Source organism: Haemaphysalis longicornis, unplaced genomic scaffold (assembly GCF_048455015.1).
Source record: "Haemaphysalis longicornis isolate Haplotype H1 unplaced genomic scaffold, Haemaphysalis longicornis Haplotype H1 scaffold_14, whole genome shotgun sequence".
Classification (NCBI taxonomy): domain Eukaryota; kingdom Metazoa; phylum Arthropoda; class Arachnida; order Ixodida; family Ixodidae; genus Haemaphysalis; species Haemaphysalis longicornis.
This window is the reverse complement of record NW_027526245.1, coordinates 24709592-24726257: the sequence shown is the minus strand read 5'-3', so window position 1 is coordinate 24726257 and position 16666 is coordinate 24709592.

Here is a 16666-nt window from a genome sequence, read left to right as displayed (position 1 = left end):
CGGCGTAGAGAGAATTCAGAATTCAGGCGCAAACAAGCTCAAAGATCTGTTAATGTTACTGCACTACCTGAAAAACAAAGAATAACAATGCAAAAAAGTGCACCGAATAAATATCCAGACTGCTAAGTAATTGGCTATGTAGCGATGTTAACAGATAACCTACTATGAAAGAACAAAGGAAATTCAAAATCAGGTAAAACGATTCAAATAATTTGCACAGCATGATCATGCTGACAGGACAAAGGGTGAGTGGTTTGTTGACCAATACAGTCAAACCCGACTATAACGAACCCAGATAGAGCGAATTATGCTATATATCGAACAAAAATATCTCAGTTACGGAAATACATGGGAAACATATTCCTTATAACAAAGTTCACATCCGATATATCGAACTCTGGGTGCCTAGAATGGCCGCCGAAATGCATGATCTCGGAGCGGCGATTGAGATGTGGATTGGCCGCGACCACGGAGCAAGAGCCGCGACTGAGGCATTGCGCCTTGCACGGAGCGACGTGACGCCCAATACTTTCCGGAACTGTTTCCGATGCGCGGGACTCGCGACGGAACCCGCCCAGTCAGTGAGTGCGGACCAAGACAGCATGCAGCATCGGTGAACTGTGGGAAGAGCTCGCCAACGTTCCCGATGAAGTCGCGAGTGGAATCCGTCCGACGCTTTTGATGAAGCGCTTTCAGCCGTTGACATGTGCTCCGCCAATGCTTCTTAGATTTTTTAGGACACGGACTCGGAACTGGTGCAAACAATGTTTCGTGTAGAGAATGCTATGCTAGTTGAAGCCGCCAAAACGAAAGTGAACCCCCCCCCCCCTTTTTTTTTTTTGCAACGTGGGCAGTTAAGGCGGAAAGTAGCTTTGATACTTGCAATAAATTGATTATTTTGGTCTGGTAATGGCTACTGTAGTGTGTTCGTTTCTGCATACGCGGATGGCGGAGTTGGGGAGGGGGCGGGGGGCTCTCGCGAATTGCGAACTCGAACTCGTAACAATAAGCTCGTTATAGGCGGGTTCAGCTATATCGAACTATTGGATATATCGAACTAATCGCGGTGCATATTGCAGTTCGCTATAAACGGGTTTGACTGTATGGGGGAATGTACTCGTGTTCAGCTGACACCCAACGGGTCTCGGCACCTCCATCTCGGGGGGGTGCAACCTTGCATGATTTGAGCCACGCAAATTTCTTTTGGGTGCAGTCTACTCGCATGTGTATATCTATTTACAAGTTTCTCTCTGCCTCGTAAAGGCATTAGTGAAGTGCTGAGCTGAGCGTACCAACACAAGGCTCTGACGCAGGCAAGCGCGGAAGCAGTAGTATTGGGCTGTGTCCTACAATGTGGAGTCAGTTGAAGAAGCCTGCGGCCCTGGAATTAGGGAGGTGGGACGCCAGAGCATCACAGGAAACACAGCGTGCCCAAGCGGGTGGCGGGCCTTTGGGTCATTTTTGGACGCAGCGGTCAGTCTTCTCGTACAGATGCGCAGATAAACTTTGTGTAAAGAACTCCCATGAGGAGCAGGCACAGACGGTGTCTACCAGGAACCCCGCATGGTAGACCAAAGTTGACTAAAGCTGACCAAGACTGAGCTAGGCTTGCCCGTACGTGGCGGTCGTAGCAGACAAACAACCACAGTTTGGTGGCATTGGTCCGAGCTGCCATGGGAGTGGATGTTGCGAGTACAACGAGGAGTCGGTTCGTCTTTGGTGCTTCGGGGCCTGGTGGCTTCTATAATCCACCCAGTTATTTTGGGGCATTCTGTCGGCTCAGTCATGCATCATGTAAAGGAGCAGGCTTCTGTTATCTTGTAATCGAGGAAGCAATATAACCTCAGTCTAAGGACATTGATGGTTGAATGCGACACTTTCTTGTGATGGATTCCTTGGTTGCTGAATACCGCACTGCGAGCATGTGCTACTCCGAAGGTACGCGCTGGTTTTCCAGAGTAACACAGCAACTCACGGGTATGCATTCTGTAGGCCTAATGTGTGGGTTGGGGGTCTATGGCTGGCATACATCGAGTGCTGGTTCAAAGTGTTAAACCACATAATATGACGTTAGGCCTAACGTCACATATGCATCACGCCGTCTCACGAGGCTGAAAGCTTAGTTCTGAAAGAACAAAATGCCCTCCCGCACCGCCAAAGATGAATAAAAGGCGAGAGCAACGTGACGGTGGGCGATGCGGGTGGGCCCTGGGTGCTGCCAGTTCAAACCATCTCTGGCACGCGCCGGTCCCCAAGGTTCGTGGATTGACCTCGAAGCGGGGGCTCCTTTTTGCAGGCAGGGCTGCTGTCTTGTGACACGCAGAAAACAAGCAAGGTCCGGTGATCAAACTTGAGCTTTGTTTCTTGTCATAGGCGGCACGTCACTGTTTTTCTGCTTTCACCCATCGTTTTGGTGTTTTCCATTCCTTCCTCCTCTCCTCATGCTAGCCAGACGTGTTTATATGCGCTGGTTGTGCAATACATTAGCACACCCAGGATTCCTGTCTGGAGGGGGTTCGAAATTTTGACAACAAATATAAAATGCAATGCATGTCCCGTGACAATATATAAATAAAACAAAAATAAATGTAAACATGAATGTAAAAAATATTGCAAATATAAATAAATATATACAAAGAATATAAAAGAGTAGGTACCTACCGAGTTTTTCTTATTTGTGATTCACCTGCAGCAGGAATATAATGACACACACCTTTACAGATCGCTCGGAGTTCCTCTGAGCACTGGATGCACGCGCCACGAGGCTCGCACAGTGAGCCGCAGAATGGTGCTTCGCCATCTTGGGCAATGCTGCCACAATAGGGCGTGTGCAGTCAGTGCCCAGAGGAACTCCGAGCGTTCTGCCAGGCATAGCTGCCACTGGCCCGTCAGCTGCTGCCTTCTGTTCTAAATATGTGTGTTCTGTGGCTCGGCGTTTTCGTTGCCTCGTGCTGCCACACCAAACAACGGAGACAAACAGCGCGTGCTGAACGACCTGGAACGGACGTACTTCAAGGTGGAGAAGGGCCAGTACCCGGTCCCGGACGAGTATGCGGGGCCGGAGAACCCGGACCTCGATGAACCTTTCACCACGGCAGAGCTTTGGTCTGCAATAGACGAGAGTAACAAGAGGAGTGCTCCCGGTGCGGACACGATTACCTACAAAATGCTCGATAACATGAACAATGCGGCGGCGAGGGAACTGCTGGGTCACAGTAAAGAGGCCTGGGAGAAGGGGCTACCGTCCGAATGGAAAACGGCCTGGTCGGGTTCATACCGAAGCCCGCCAAACTGCTCGAGATCCAAAACAGGCGCCCGATATCACTGACCTCCTGCGTGGGGAAGGTGGTCGAGTGCATGGTGGTAAAGAGGCTGCAAGCTCATCTAGACAAGACAGGAGAGATGCCGGCCACGATGTACGGCTTCAGACAACACCTAAGCATGTAAACGGGATGATCCAGCGCTGCGAGCTGGTGGTGAAGCAAGCAATAAAAAAAGCATCACGAGCGATACTGGCGCTAGACCTGAAAGGGGCGTTCGATAACGTGTCGCACGCGGGCGTGCTGGAAAATCTAGGAAGGATGTAATGAGGCCGGCGTACGTTCGGCTACATTAAAGACTTCCTAGCCAAAAGAACGAGAACGGTCAGGATTGGCGAGGAGTCGGAAGCCGTGGAGCTCGGGGACAGGGGCACCGCTCAGGGGTCGGTCCTGTCGCCTCTGCTCTTCAGCCTGGCGTTCCTTCCCTACCCTCGTTACTCAAGCAAATAGACGGGGTGAGCCACGCATTCCACGCCGACGGCATCACGGTGTGGACCAACCACGCGGGCTCTGACGCCTGGATGGAAGGAGTGCTGCAGAGAGGGGCGGAGGCCGTCCACGGGTACGCCAAGTCCTGCGTCCTGAGCTGTGCCCCGCAAAAGTTGGAACTGCTCATCATCCAACCGGTCAGGCCAAAGAAGCCAGCACCCTTGAGCATAACCGTAACCACTGACGGCATGTAAATCACACCTACAAGACAGATCCTGATCCTGGTTCTGTTACTCAGGGGAGACTGAAAGGCCTCGGCCGCCGTCACCAAGATCAAGCACTCGACAGAACAGATCGCAAGCATGATACGTAGAGTTGCGAGCCGCAGCCGCGGACTGAAAGAAGACGCCCTAGAGGTTAATTAGTGCAGGCGTTCGTCGTGTCCCGCGTAACCTAATCCGCCCCATACCTCCGGCTAACGAAGGCGGACATGGAAGCGCTGGACACGGTGATGCGTCAGGCCACCAAGATAGTTATGGGTCTGCCAATGTACTCGTCAACGAAAAGGCTGATGGACATGGACACCTTCAACACCACGGACGAACTCATCGAAGCACACCAACCCGAGAGTTTGCCTGAGCAGGACAGAACACGGAAGAGCCGTCCTACACAAGCTTGGATGGCAGGCTGAACCCCAGACGGAAGAGGCACCACTCCCTCAGGGATGGCGTGACTCCGTCACACCCAAACCGTTACTGCGCAACATGACAGCGGAATGGCACGAAGGCAGGCGCACGGCGCGGGCCAAAGCCCCGGCCTGGAAGCTGGAGTAGGACTCCCGGGTCCGCTACGTGGACGCCTCGCTCCCAAAACACGGAACAAAGGCCGTGGCGGCCGTAACGGACATCGACGAGCTGAAGACCTACTCGTCGGTGAAGACTACGGACCCGACCATGGCAGAAGAGGTTGCCATAGCACTGGTCCTAGCCATGCCGGATGTCAGCACGGTGGTTATAGACTCCAAGAAACCGTGCTAAGCTATCGTAAGGGGATCATGTCCTCCGAAGAAGTAACTATACGCCTCGAGCACGGCCTGTAGGGGCGCCACTGAAATCCCCCTAGCGGCCCGTTTCGAAAGCAGGCGCGGGAGTCTCCGTCCCGCTCCCCACTTCGCCGCTGCTTTTGCGGCATGTTCACGACTGAGATTTAGCGTTTGCGGGCATTGGAAATCCATGTTTATGTGGAGCGGTCACTCTGCTCGCAAATGGGGTACGTGTTTACGAGAGTGTAAATGTTTCTGACGCGATCTTAATGTGGTATATTCGGTCTGTATAAGCCCCAGGTGTGTGTCACAGGCCAGCGTCGCGGAACCGGTGTATGCATACACCTGATTGCAGTTACACTGCCCCGAATTTACTAGCAGTGTCTCCGTAACCACCGGTTCCTCAGATGTTCATGCTATTGGTATACACTACGATGTAAATCAGTTTTGTGCGCTTACATATTCAGCGGAACACTCATACCTGACAGCACGCCAATTACTTTTGCCAATCATATGCCTCAGATATTGATCACCACCATTTACAAGCCAGTGTGTGTTAATTTCGGGAATATTCAATGAAAGTACGACGGATAATGCAGAATTATACTCGGAGATCAGCACACGACAAAGAGTCATCTTGTCGTAAGGTGATAGCCCGCAAACATTCATTTGCTACATATATCCTCTGCGAGCAGCGAGCAGACGGGCTTAGAATATAATCGGCGTTCGCGACTAAACGCTAAATATCGTCACATATGGCTCAGGGAGCCTGCACAATAAAGGAGAAACTGAAATCGGGTACACTCCAACAACACCTTTCATGTCTTGTGAACTGCATGCTTACCGTGTATACTTCCAAAAATGCGTCCGCCGAACGATCAGCTGTTCGTTGAGGTCGAAAAACAAACCGACAGTGGACGCGAGATTTGTGTGTGTGATTACTAAAGCGTTCATTGCTTGATTCCGCTCCGCATTTGTTCGCAGCATCCCCCCCCCCCCCCCTATGTCTCGCGAAATAGCACTGCATTTCGCGTATAGTTGGTCTGGTGAGCCCTACATGGCTTAAGTTTCGACGAACGCCTTTAGCATGTCATAAGCTGCACTGTATTTTTTTTATCTCCGTTACAGCTATTATGTTTCTTCCGCACTTGCACAGCGTGTATTTTTCCGTGGTTTCATATTAAATTGAAATTGCCTTGGTTCTTGCTATAAGGTGTGTGTGGGCACATATTTAAGGACGTACAGGCTTGGAATATACTTAACATATATTTTTTATATTCTTATAGAAGGCATAAGTTATTGTCCGGGATCGGCTAACCTGAAACATATTGTCACGGGACACCTAGGCGGCCAATGCCCCGTCGTGGCTCATCACAGAAGACGACGAGGCCGACGAATAAGTGGCCATGGCTCGCAGTGCGCGCTGTTATGGCCGCATTGTAAATTCTGTAAATAGATCCTTCCTCATCCTTCAACATCGTTCGAGTCATTGGCTCTGCCGCCACGTTACATTTGGTGGAGAGTGCGGGTCGTCATCCCCGTTCTGGGCCGAGCTTCGCTCCTCATTGGCATCACTGGAATCACAATATTTTCTGCGACGTATATATTTGAAACGAAGCCGCATTCATTGTTTACGCTGCAAAATGAAGCCAACCTCTCACTGTGCCATTATCAGGTCTAAACGAGGTGGCAGGAGAATTCATTTGTGCCGGACGTATTTGGAGGTGACGGGGGTGATATGCTGCTACCATCGCCCACGCCCGGAAGAGCGGCGACGATGCGCGCAGAACCGCGTCCCCGGGTAGCTCTTGCAGGCGATCGCGTGCTCTACGAAGACGCAGCTGCTTTTTAAAGTGACTTAGACGTACTCTTTGCTTATAGACATCACCATAACAAGTTTTTTTAGGGCGCGGAAAAGCGAAAAGAAGCGAAACCCAACCAAAACGCTGCACCAGCCCTTATCAGCCACGCAGCGCACATCCCGTCAACGCCGCGGAGAAGCGGCGGCAGGCGACGCAGCAATCGCGAAGCTCGAGGCGTATACTCAGAAATATCCGCCAACATCGAGACTAGTCACTGAGGTCATGTGGGCCCCGGCTCGTGGAAGGCAACGTCACCGTTGACCACTATGCCTGAGAACTAGCCATCCGGGCCGAGGAAGAGCAACAACTGCACCCCGTCACAAGTTATAAGGAGATAGTCCGCCTATACAAAGAAAGTAGAACGAGGCTTCCGAAGCCGCACAAGCAACTAACCAGACAGCAGCAGACGATACTGCGCCACTTACAGCCAGGGTCGCTCGCACTCACAGCGCTTCTGCACAAAATGTAACCAGCAAAACATGAGAACACAAGACCGTTCCGCAAGGGAGACGGCACTCTCGCGCACACAATTGGGGAGTGTACAGAACTCGCCACCCCCTACACCTTTCCCCTCTCTCCCAACCCCAACCCGCTCGAGTGATGGGATACCTTACTGTCCAGCTCTGACCTCGCCATTCAGCAACAGTTGGTGGCTCGAGGAGAAGAATTACTGGACGCATATGGGTCCCGCGAATAGGGAACCACCCCATCCGGTACCTGTGCGCACCATTCTTTATTTTAGGCTCAATAAAAGTTGTTCAATCAATTCGTGACCGCGTGGTCAGCAATGCCAGAGTTCGGCCTGATCCTGACAAGGTTGAAGCGTCGCCCAGTTCCCCCACGCCCGTCAACAAGAAAGCCGTCAGGTGTTTTTTAGGCCTGTGCTCCTGCTAGCGGGTATTAAGAGCTTCGCCCTCGTTGCGGCTCCTCTGACTCATGATGTTGTCAGAGATGATGTCGACGACGCGGGATGATGTCGCATTCCTCTGTGCTGACAAACAGAGAGCGTTCGACGAGCTGCGGCAACGTCTGAAAGTGCCACCAGTCCTGGGCCATTTTGGCGAAAACGCCGCCACCACGCTCCATACGGACGCCAGTAACGTTGGACTCGGGCCCGTCCTCCTGCAATGGCAAGACGGTACCGAGAGAGTTATAGCGTACGCCACAGAACACTGTCACGGATAGAAGCCAACTACTCGGCAGCAGAAAAGGAGTGTCTGGTGGTCGTACTTGTATGGTCGTCCATTCATGGTGGTAAGCGATCATCACTCACTTTGCTAGTGCTGAGATGACCGGTCTGGACTCTGGAGCCCTATAGGCTTCAAGAATTCGATGTAACTCGTGTACAAGTCCGGTAAACAACACGCTGATGCCGACTACCTGTCGCGAGCACCACCTATTCGAGCGTCGGCGAATGACTACGGCAATGACGACCCATTTCTTTGAGTGCTGGACGCATCCTCTTTATCGGAGCATCAGCGTGCAGATCTGGAGCTGCGGCCACTCGCTGAATTCTTGGAAGGACGGATCCCCGCCATGCCGAAGCCGTTTTCGATGGGGTTATCATTTTCCGGTTACTGCGATGGAGTTCTATACACGACGAACTTTTCCCCACGTGGCAGAAGCTGCCTTCTTGTTTTTCACGCAGCCCTCAGGAGCGATGTTTTGCAGGCTTGCCACGACGGGCCGACAGGCTAGCCGCATGAGATACTGCCGTCCTATCACTGGCCCAAACTAGCAGCAACGATGCGACATTACAGACGCACGTGTCACGAGTGCCAACGGCCTGTAGCACCGTCACTCCTGCCAGTGGGTCTACTGCAGCCTGCTCAGAGAACAACGAAACTGTTTGAACAGGTCAGAATGGACCTTTTGGAACCGTCGTCTACTGGTTCCAACGTTGTAGACTAAAGTTGTCACCGACTACCTCACTTGGTACGCGGAAACGGAAGCCCTCAAGCACGGAACAACTCTTGAGCCCTCCCAGTCTTTTATTACCATGACTGTTCTCCGCCATGGTGCTCCGGCTATCATTATTACCGACCGAGGAAGAGCATTTACGGCTGCTTTCGTTGAGGAATTTGTGCGTCTCAACGGTACCTCCCATCGGAAGTCCACCTGGTATCACCGGCAGATAAATGGCCTTTATGAACGCTTAGGCTAAACAAGACAAACTGACCTTGAGCACAAGATGTGGGATGCTGTGTTGCCATACGTCACTTTCGCCTATAACACGGCTCAACAAGACACGACGCGAGTGACACCGTTCACTCTTACTTATGGCCGACCTGTCACCACTATGCTGGACGCAATCCTACCACACGACGCCACCAGCGACAAAACACGGAACTGCATGAATTCGCGGAACGAGCAGAAGAAGCGCGGCAAGTAGCGCGCTTGCGAACAAGGCAGCAACAGCTGTACGACTTCCACCGCTGAAAGCACCGTCACAGGACTGCCGTTTACAAACTTGGCGACAGAGCCTGGGTACCCCCGTCCGATGTCGAGGACTCTGTGAAAAGCTTCTTAAACGGCACTTTGGACCATATGGAGTGCTACGCCAGGTTACAGACGTAACGTACGAAGTTTGTCGACGATGGACTCGTTTCACAACACCGTCGTAACCCCTGCCCTGGCATCGTTCATGTAGTGCACAGGAAGCTCTACTGCGATCGCTGACGGACTCCTGAGCGCATAAGCGCATCTATGCTTTGCCAAAACCCTGGATGCATCGGGACGATGCTGTTTCAACAGCAGCGGGGGGGGGGGGGTGTAACATGTCGCGTGTATTTTGGGTTAAGCAGAGCAATTTCCTGTTTAAGGTGTGTGTCGGTCGCGGCGCTTGGTACAATCTCCGAGTGAGGGATACGTGCCGTGTTCCCTGGTCAGCCGGTAGCACTGGAAGACGACGACATAAACGCGTGCCCATGGTCTGCGTGCTTGATTCCGGCAGCTATTTTTCGCTGATATCTGACCTGCCTCTCCCTTTTAAGCGCCGCACCTAATAAATCGATGCAACATCGTACGGCCGATTTAGCCTGCGTCAATCGGGATGCAACAATATTAATCGTTCGCGAAAGATTGCGTATGCCCGACAAACAGGGTGACGTGAGTGTCGATGTCGCTCATGCCAGATGTTGTTGCTAACAAACTTGATTGACACAAAAAGGCTCCCCAAAATCCCGGGTTCTGGGAGAAAGAAAATTAGCTATACGGAAAGGAGGACCTGACGCGCGCCGGCTGGGCCGGCTGGAACGTCAGTTGAGCCTGGCCGTAATGGCTGCGCTCTTTTCAGTTTCAGTTTCAGAATCTCCTATTTTTGATAGTCGTTTGCGCCACTCATACGCGTATTCAGCTGTCACACTTTCTGTCTGAATCTTTTTAGGAAGGCTATAGAGAATGGAAATTACATTTTCAAGAGGTTGAAATTGAGTGCAGTCATTTGCTACGAGCGGGGAACGACGGTTTATTGTCAGGTAAACAAGCTGTAGCTCGGTATGGCCGACGGCTGCTGCGAACACTAGTACTTCTTCCTCTACCTCAGGCATCTTCAACTCAGTTCGTTGCTCAATTCATCGGGCCACTTGATCTTTCGGACCGTGAGTAGACAGTGTAACATCTTTCCCTGTAGAGACGTAGCCCTCCGGGAAGGGCAAGTCGCGAGAGTGGAAGGGTTTGAGTCGGGTGACGTGAACCGTTCGAGTCTTGCTGCTTCGTCTGCCATTCGTAAGGAGCCGTGAGATGACGTAGTCCACATCGCTTATACAATCGAGAACCACAAATGTAGTGTGCCAGCAGCTTCTCACAAACCACGTTGGCGCAGAGGGTCCAAAGCCACACAGAATGTCGTCTTCTGTACATGTCTCGATGGCATGCAGCTGGCGTAGCGCAACTTCGACCGGTCTTGTGAGGCCAGTGTATACGCAACCGAGTGAGTCGACGGGCTTCTTCAGCGAGGCAGAGCGTCTTGGCTCCGCTGGGGTCATCGGGAAGAGAGCAGTAGTAGTAGCACCTTTATTGGTCAGGAGGGCCAAAAGCCAACTTGGGGAAGAGTAAGGGGAGTAAAGAAGGGGAATGCAGCGTCTTTTACATGTACGTGACAGCTTTGCAGGAACCAGAGTCGATCCCCGCTACACTGACCGTGCTAGGCCACTTTTGATGGAAAACAGGCCTACCCTGTGTTGTAGAGGTTTTAGTCTGGTAGTCGGCTGGAGTGCTTTTGGGCGCGTGGAAAGATGTGATGATGTCTGAGCGATGTTGTGAGAAGAAGGAGAAATCCCAAAAGAGATGGTTGAGGTCGGCAAATGTGATTGTTTTGCAGACGGTACATTTGAGAGAAAGGTTGGGTGAGAGCCATTTTCGGATAATGTGCGGGGTGTAGGCGGCATTTGCTAGGAGTTTGTTGAGAAATACGTCACCGGTTCGTGGCAGAGGAGTTAAGTATCCTTGAGGGGTGGCTGCGACACAGCGGTTCCTGTTGTCGCGTTTGTAACGTGGCGGCAGGACAGACGACATGAACGATGAGACAGTCGAACGATCTATTTACAGATTATTTACATGGCGGCCAAGCCAGAGTCCGCGCAGGCAGAGCGCACAGACAGATCTTCTTCGTCGTCGTAGGCTGGGATTACCGAGCCGCGTTGCGTTGCCCTCTTCATCGTCTTCTCGTGACACGTTTATGTCGAAGTAACTGCAGGGAAGGAGGTATCGGGCATGGAGTCGGCGTGCTGGGAACCAGCGGATACTTCTCTCCTGTGCTGCAGAATAGGCGGCCTGGTTTCCCGTGCAAGCTGTCCCGTTGCGGGGAACCCAACCAATCCGTAGACATACCCCGTTGCGACGGAGTAGGACAACATGGCTCAGGATTTGTTGTGTAAGGGGGTTGAGAGAGGATGGGCGTCTGAGTTCTTGAACTACGCCGAAGGAGTCCATGAGGATACGAATGTGGGAGGGGGACATCTGCGAGACGTAAAGCTTATGTGGTTGAGGGTACCGATGACGGCATGGAACTGAGCCTCTAACGGCGGGTTGCGGGCAAGATTGAGGCTAGCTGTGCCGCTGAGATCAGGGTTTTCTTAGAGAGGGAGAGAGAGAGAGAAAATACTTTCTTGGGCCCACATGAGAAGACTGGTCTTTCTTGCAAGGGTTCTTCCGACCCGATGGGAGTCAGCGGCCTCTCTTGCTATTCGGACCAGGGCATGTCGATCTTCAGCGGTAGAGCTGTGCAGCACGGCCTCCCACGGCACATCGTTATGTATGTTTAGTATATATATATATATATATATATATATATATATATATATATATAGTAAAAAATGGGTATAGCTTTTAACAAAACTGTTTATTGGTCGAGTTTCGGTCGGATGCCGACCTTTATCAAGGCAACATTTCGTATTTCTCTGCACGTATTTCTAAGCTCGTCGTCCAACGACGCCGAGAAAAGAGAGAGAGAGAGAGAGAGAGGGGGGGAGAGGGGGGATTTCGGGAGAAAAGCAACAACAAACACACCCTCTCGGCGAGTTGAGGTTATATATTTATATAATAAATATATAACCTCAATAGATATATACAATATTGTCACGAAGACAAGGACGATGCAGTTGTGTTGAATGAGAAACACGTTTATTGGAGCGAACTTGTGCTCCCCTAACAACTCAAAAGAATACAGAGGCGGCGAAGCAGCGGTCAACAAAGTGACTTGCACAGGCGAGTGTCGTCGAATCGAATGCCCCGGCGTACGCACTGCTGGCTTTTTATCTTTTGGCGCGCGTGGTTCTCGAAACGTCGATTCGCATCGAGAACATAGTAGATCCAAGAAGATTATTCTGGGCTGTTCACGTTGGATCGGAATGCTCTCCCTATCACAACAGATAACACATGCGGCACAGAAAGAAAGAATGGAACACGCGCTTCCCTTGGCGCAAAGATAACACAGACCGGCGCAGCCGGGCGGTAAAAGCAAAACACAAATAAACAAACCCAATGTATGGTTCGCGGCATTACCCCCCCCCCCTCTAAGAGTGCATCGACCCGATGCTAACATAAGCGACAGTCCGAACAAATGAAAATAAAAGTTCGTCATCGTCCGTAGAAAGGTTTTAAGCGAACCACGTGGACAACTTCAGGCCGCGTGCGTCGTCGTGCTGTGCCGGAGTCACCATCGGGGATCACTTCGTAGGTAAGTTGGCCAACACGTCGTAGAATCTGGTAGGGTCCGAAATACCGTCGCAGGAGCTTCTCACTGAGTCCGCGTCGTCGGATGGGAGTCCAAACCCACACACGATCCCCTGGTTGGTACTCGGCGTCTCGGCGTCGGAGGTTGTAGCGGCCCGCATCCACCAGCTGCTGGTCCGTTATACGAACTCGAGCGAGCTGGCGGGCCTCCTCCGCACGTTGAAGATATCCGTGGACGTCGGCGTTGAGGTCGTCGTCTTCTACGTGCGGAAGCATGGCGTCGAGCATCGTAGTCGGCCTTCTACCGTATACAAGCTCGAACGGCGTCAGCTGTGTCGTCTCCTGGATAGCCGTGTTGTACGCAAACGTGACATACGGGAGCACTTCGTCCCAAGTCTTATGTTCAACGTCAACGTACATTGACAGCATATCTGCGATTGTCTTGTTCAGACGTTCTGTTAGTCCGTTCGTTTGGGGGTGGTACGCCGTCGTTCTTCGGTGATCCGTGTTGCTGTAGCGTAATACTCCTTGCATCAGCTCCGCAGTAAATGCCGTTCCGCGGTCTGTGATTAGGACTTCCGGGGCTCCATGTCGCAGCACAACTTGGCTTATAAAGAACTTCGCCACTTCTTGTGCAGTCCCCCTCGGAAGAGCGGCGGTCTCTGCGTAGCGCGTCATGTAGTCTGTCGCTACGACAATCCACTTGTTCTGTGATCGTGACGTAGGGAACGGGCCTAAAAGGTCCATTCCAATCTGTTGAAATGGTCTCGATGGGACGGCGATCGGTTGCAGAAGTCCGGCGGGTCTTGTCGGCGGCGTTTTTCGTCGCTGGCAGTCACGGCAGCTCCGGACGTAGTGGGTGACGTCAGAGGTAAGGCCGGGCCAGTAGTACCTCGCCTTGATTTTTCCAATAGTGCGGGCTGTGCCCAGATGTCCGGAAGACGGGTCGTCGTGGCACGCATCCAAAATTTCGTCACGAAGGTCCGCGGGGATGACGAGAAGGTAATTCGCTCTTGTTCCGGGGCTGAAATTCTTCTTCACAAGGACGGAGTTTCTCAGGCTGAATGCTGGTAAGCTGCGTTTGAAGGTCCTAGGAACGGCAACGTTGCATCCCTCGAGGTACTCGATTATGACGCGTAAGTCGGGGTCGGCACGCTGCTGGGCGGCTAGGTCGCTCTCCGTCACGATCCCGAAGAACGCGCTGTCTTCATCAGAGTCTTGTGGTGGTGGGTCGACGGGGGCGCGGGACAGGCAGTCGGCGTCGGAGTGTTTCCTGCCGGATTTATAAACGACTGTAACGTCGAACTCCTGCAGGCGCAAGCTCCACCGCCCAAGACGGCCAGAGGGGTCCTTCAAATTGGCGAGCCAACACAGCGCATGGTGGTCTGTTACAACCTTGAATGGCCTTCCATACACGTATGGGCGAAATTTTGAAATCGCCCATATAATAGCCAGGCACTCTTTCTCAGAGGCAGAATAGTTTTTCTCCTCCTTCGACAGACCACGGCTGGCATAGGCGATTACCCTTTCGCAGCCGCTTTGCTTTTGGACAAGGACGGCACCCAAGCCTATATCACTGGCGTCCGTATGCATTTCCGTTTCGGCATTTCCGTCGAAATGAGCGAGCACGGGCGGGCTTTGCAGGCGTTTTTGCAGCTCGCCGAATGCTTTTTCTTGGTCGTTTTCCCAGCTGAAAGGGGTGCTATCTTTCGTCAAGCGCGTGAGTGGCTCTGCAATGCGTGCGAAGTTTGCGACGAAGCGCCGGTAGTATGCGCACAGCCCGAGAAATCTTCGCACGCCCTTCTTGTCTTTCGGCCTTGAGAAGTTCGCAATGGCTGAAGTTTTTGCCGGGTCAGGTAGGACTCCCGCGGCGTTGACGACGTGGCCCAAGAACTTGAGTTCCCCGTATGCGAAACGGCACTTTTCAGGCTTCAGCGTCAACCCCGACGTACGAATGGCCTCGAGTACAGACTCCAACCTTGCAAGGTGTTCGTCGAAAGTCCGGGCGAATACCACTACGTCGTCGAGGTATACGAGGCAGGTGTGCCACTTAAGGCCAGCTAGCACAGTGTCCATGACTCTTTGAAACGTCGCTGGTGCTGTGCACAGCCCAAACGGCATCACCTTGAACTCGTATAGGCCGTCTGGGGTTATAAATGCAGTCTTCTCTCGGTCTCTCTCGTCCACTTCAATTTGCCAGTAGCCGGTCTTCAGGTCCATCGATGAGAACTACTTCGCGTGGCAGAGGTGGTCGAGGGCGTCGTCGATTCGGGGGAGCGGGTACACGTCCTTTTTCGTGATTTTGTTCAGTCGCCGGTAGTCAACGCAAAACCTTAATGTGCCGTCTTTTTTCTTTACGAGTACGACGGGCGCAGCCCAGGGGCTTTTCGATGGCTGTATAATGTCATCGCTCAGCATGTCGTCGACTTGAGTCCGGATGGCTTCCCGTTCGTCTGAAGAGACGCGGTACGGTGACTGTCGGGTAGGTCGGGCTCCATCTTCGGTTATTATTCGGTGCTTCGCTAGAGGGGTCTGACGTAGTTTTGCGCTCGACGAAAAACATTCGCTATAGCGACGCAGCAAAGCCAATAATTTTTTCCGTTGTTCTTGCGGTAGCGCCGGATTCACGTCGAATGGCTGCGGGAGCTTGAATGTTTCTACGGGTGTGCGTTCAAAGTCGGCGACTGCGATCACATCACTTGCTTCTTGCGTTTCTTCGAGGAACGCAATTGCAGCTCCCTTGTTTAAATGCTGGTACTCTTCGGTGAAATTAGTGACCAGAACGTGAGATTGGCGTTGCTTAAAGTGCGCAATGCCTCTTGCGACGGAGACACCGCGGTCGAGAAGCAACCTTCGATCACTCTCTACGATAGCGTCGATGTCAGAAGCAGCATCCTCACAGTAGACGGCGATCATCAAGCTTGCGCGGGGTGGCAGGGTGATGTGATCGTCGGCGATCCTGACAGCAGCACGGTGATCGGGGTTCGGCTGCGGCGTCGTGGAGTGATTGGAGGAAAATGTTATCGACTTGGTCTGCAGATCAATTATTGCGCCGTTGTCCGTCAAAAAGTCCATTCCGAGAATCACGTCGCGGGAGCAGTTAGGCAGAACGACGAACGCCGCAGGGTACGTTGTGCCGTCTATGGTGACGCGCGATGTGCACGTTCCACTTGGCGTCACGAGGTGACCTCCTGCTGTGCGTATGTGCGGACCGTCCCATCTGGTCATAACTTTCTTCAGTTTAGACGCAAATGGTCCGCTCATTACCGAATAGTCAGCTCCCGTGTCTACGAGGGCGACTATACGTCAAAGCCGTCGATGGACACCTTGACGTCAGATGCAGTCTTCCTCGAGTTCCGGGTTCGTCGGGGCGTCGTATCTCTGCTTGTACGTGTTGATGGTCGGGCACTGTGCATCGTCGTTGTCGTCGTCTTCTCAACGGACGTCTCGGTCAGGTCGGGTACGCGTCGCGCCGTGTAGCTGTCGTCGTGTTCGGGAGTCTCGTCAGGGTTAGGTCGGGTCGTCGGGATGAGGGCATGTCGTGAATCACTGTCTTCAGCGCGTCCTTGCGTCGTTGGAGGGTTTCTAGTTTTTCGCCGTAGAGCAACTTCACCTCCAGAAGTTGCCGCCTTTAGTTTCCCCCGCGTGGGCTGGGGGACCTTCCACGGGCGAAGTCAGCGTTGCTACGGCGGTTCGGCGATTGGTAGGGGTAGGGCGACGGCGAACGGTTGAAACGCGCTGGGTCACGGCTGGTTTCAGATAGATACTCGTCGATCTCACGTGGTCGTTGGCCAGGGAGAGGGCGAGGTGCGTCGACGGAGAAACCACGCAGTCCGAGA